The sequence below is a fragment of the Oryctolagus cuniculus genome, chromosome 6 (assembly GCF_051225735.1).
Source record: "Oryctolagus cuniculus isolate XC-2025 breed Fujian yellow rabbit chromosome 6, ASM5122573v1, whole genome shotgun sequence".
Classification (NCBI taxonomy): Eukaryota; Metazoa; Chordata; class Mammalia; order Lagomorpha; family Leporidae; genus Oryctolagus; species Oryctolagus cuniculus.
In genome coordinates, this window is record NC_142872.1 from 65,163,363 (window position 1) to 65,167,399 (window position 4,037).

Below are 4,037 nucleotides of genomic sequence, written 5' to 3' on the forward strand. Positions count from 1 at the left end.
TTAAAATAATTTTATTTATATATTTATTTATTAAATATGTATTTAATTATTTGAAAGGCCGAGTTACAGAGAAAGAGAGAGGGAGAGACAGTGAGGTGATCCCATCCACTAGTCTACTCCCCAAATGGCTGCAATGGCTAGAGCTGGGCCAAGCCAAAGCCAGGAGCCAGAAGCTTCTTCTGGGTCTCCCATATGGGTGCAGGGACCCAAGAAGTTGGGCCATCATCTGCTGCTTTCTCAGGCACATTAGTAGGGAGTTGGATTGGAAGTTGAACATCCAGGATTCAAACTGGTGCCTTACTAACACCATAACACCCACTAACACCATAGCACCAGCCCCTTAAATATTTATTTTATTTATTTGAGAGAGAGAGAGAGAGAGAGAGAGAGAGAGAGAGAGAGAGAGGTTTTCCATCTGCTGATTTACTCCCCAAATGGCTGCAACTGCCGGAGCTGAACTGATCTGGAGCCAGGAACCAGGAGCTTCTTCTGGGTCCTCCATGTGGGCACAAGTCCTCAGGCCATTGTCTGCTGCTTTCCCAAGGCACATTAGCAGAGTGGAGCAGCTAGGACTCTAGCAAGCACCCATACAGGTTGGCAGCACTGCAGGCCGGGGCTTTAACCCATTGTGCCATAGCACTGGCTCTACATTTCTTAAAAATATTTATTTATTGGGGCTGGCACTGTGGCATAGTAGGCTAAGCTTCCATCTGTGGCACCGGCATCCCATATGGATGCTGGTTTGTGTCCTGACTGCTCCTCTTCTGATCTAGCTCTCTGCTTACAGCCTGGGAAAGCAGCAGAGGACGGTTCAAGTGCTTGGGCACCTGCACCCACGTGGGAAACCTGGAGAAGCACCTGGATCCTGGCTTCGGATTGGTGCAGCTGTGGCTGTTGCGGCCATCTGGGGAGTGAACCAGCTAATGGAAGACCTCTCTCTGTCTCTCCCTCTCTCTGTCTGTAACTCTGGCTGTCAAAAAAAATCTTAAAAAAAATTATTTATTTGAAAGTCACAGTTACAGAAAGAGGGAGGGGAGAAAGAGAGAGAGAGAGAGAGAGAGAGAGGGGGGGGGGGAGAGAGAGAGAGAGAGAGAGAGAGAGAGAGAGAGAGAGGAAATTATCTCCTATCTGCCCATTCACTCTCCAGATGGCTGCAATCGCCAGGACTGAGCCAGGCCAAAGCCAGGAGCTGGGAGCTTCACCCGAGTCTCCTTTTTGGGTAGCAGGGGCCCAAGCACTTGGATTTCACTGCTTTTTCCAGGCCATGAGCAGGGAGTGGAGCAGCCAGGACTTGAATTAGCACCCTTATGGGTTGCTGGCATTGCAGGTGGCAGCTTTACCCACTTTACAATGTTGAACCCAGAGCACATTTTAAAAAAATTTACTTATTTGAAAGGCAGAATTATGGGAGTGGGGTCAGGGGAGGGGATATCTTCCACTGACTGGTTCACCCCCAGATGTCTGCAACAGCCAGGGCTTGGTCAGGCTAAAGCCAGGAGCCTTGAAGTCCATTTGGGTCTCTCAAGTGGGTAGTAAGGGCACAAGCACTAGGGCCATCTTCTGCTGCTTTCCCAAGTGAATTGGTAGGGAGCTGGATCAGAGTGGAGCAGCTGAGGACTTGAACCAGTGCTCATGTGGGAAGCCAGCACTGTAGGTGGTGGCTTAACCTGCTGTGCCCTAGGGTTCTTTTTTCTTTTCATTCTTTTTTTTTTTTTTTTTTTTTTTTTTTTTTTTTTTTAAGATTTATTTGAAAGTCAGAGTGACAGAAAGGGAACAAGAGGAGAGAGGGACAGACAGAGCGATCGTCTGCTTATTCATTCTCCAAATGATGCAACAGCCAAGGCAGGGCCAGGCTGAAGCTGGGAGCCTGGAACTCCCTCAGGGTCTCCCACGTGGGTGGCAAGGCGTCGTATATCACGTTCTCCTCCTTTGCGGGTGCTTCAGCAGGAAGCTGGGTCAGCAGCAGAGTAGCTGGGACACCGAGTTGCACTCTGCTGTGCTGTATGGGTGTTGCAGGCAGCAGCGTAAGCATGGCCCCTGTAGTTTTTTTTTTTAATTAAAAAATTTTTTTAAGATTTATTTATTTGAAAGACAGAGATACAGAAAGGCAGCTGAGCTGATCTGAAGCCAGCAGCCAGGAGCTTCTTCCTGGTGTCCCATGTGGGTACAGGGGCCCAAGGACTTTCCCAGGCCACAACAGAGAGCTGGATCGGAAGTGGAGCAGCCGGGACTCGAACCGGTTCCCATATGGGATGCCGGCACTGCAGGCAGTGGCTTTACCTGCTCTGCCACAGTGTCGGCCCCTGTAGTTCTTAGTTTATAAAATATTTCCTAAACCATTGCTTCACTTGCACCTCAGGATAACTGAATCCAATATAAGATCTAATTTAGACCAAGAACTCAGAAACTCACAGGTAGCTTGTCCCACAGGTCCCACTGGGACCCTCAGTGTGGAGTTGCAAGTGCTGCCTTTGTGGCCACAGTTTTAGCCCCATATTTTCACATGCTCATGTATGGAATATGGGTAACTGCACAGAGCTATTTGCAAGCTCTCATAAAGCAATGTTGGTAGAGCATGTTGCAAACTGAAGTACTATTGCCCTAACATTGCTACCCTCAAACTTTGCACGCGTTCAGTGTCTCTCCGAGTTGTGCTACAGGAATCCATGTGGAAAATTAAGGGAATTTATGCCCTCAGTAGTTACGGCCCAGGATTGCTCTTACCCTGCTAGTCTTTGAACTTAATTTCCTGAATTATCTTCACTCCCCAGGTTGCAGGGAGCGTGTGGCCAGCCACATCCCTGGTCCTCATTTCTATGGGCAGTCGGAGGCAGTTTGTTGACCTCCCTGAAACGCGACGGCGGGATTTCAGCAGCGCTGCCTAAGTCTCTGTGGCGCTATGTGAATTCCAGTCGTGGAATCCAACCTCCGGAGTGAAGAGGCTAATCTGGGCCTTGGGGTGGAATACAGGGTGGGCTGTACAGTGTGGCTAACTCTGCAGATCTTTCCAGAAAAGCCTCAAGTCAATATTCATAGTCTTTTCAAAATGTGGAATTGTGACATGTTTTCATCCTCGGGACAACCCCATTGGCTGGAGGAGATTCGGGAGTCCACCCACTGCAATCTCAGGCCACTGGCCTAGGCCTCGTGCCGGTGACCCTACCACCCTCCCTAGGGTTGTTGGAGCCCAGGAGGGGACACGAGGCCCAGCCCCCGGGCCCGGCCCCGGAATCCGGCGGGAAATGCAGCCTCGGTCCGCGTTCCCAGAGGCCGGCTGGGGGCCACCCCTGGATTAAAAGGAACCCCGAGACTACTCCGGCCTTTCAAGCTCCGTGCTCAAGAAGCTGCAAACGCGATCACTTTGTGTATTACGAAGAGAACTAGCCCCCGCCCGATCTCATGGGAGTGATTATTTTTCGTCGAAACGAGTACCAGCGAAGAGAGTCTAAGGGGGCACTTTTTTTTTTTTTTTTTTTAGTAAACAAAAGTGTAAACGCGGCGTTAACCAAGGCGGTGGCAGGTGACCGGGACCGAAGAAAGGCACGGCCCCTTCGTCCTCGCCCGGGGCACACAGGGCGGGAGCGCGGCGCTGAGGGCACCACGGTCGGGGCCGGCGGGCTCGGCCCAATCTCGCCAGAGCCGCGCTGAGGCGGCTTGGACGACTCGAGGCGCCCAATCGCGGAAGCCCGGATTCCGCAGCTTACACCCGAGCGACCTTGGGCTGCGAGACTTCCTCAGGCCCCATTTCCTCTTTTGGGAAACGGGGAGGCAAATGGCTGCCAGGGCTGGGGAGAGGGGCGCGAGGAAGAGGAATGCGGCCTCGCCGAGCTCAGGGTCTGGCTCGGGCCTGCCCGCCGCCCCGCTGCCGAGAACCCTCCGCAAGGCCCCGGCTCGCGCGGGTTCTAAAATGAGGACAAAGACCCGCCCGGATCTAGAGCGCGCGCGCGGCAGCGACCAATGAGCGAGTGCCGAGGGGCTGAGTGATGGGCGAGTGCACCCAATGAGCGTGCGCTTTGTTGCGAGGTGGCTCCGGCTCC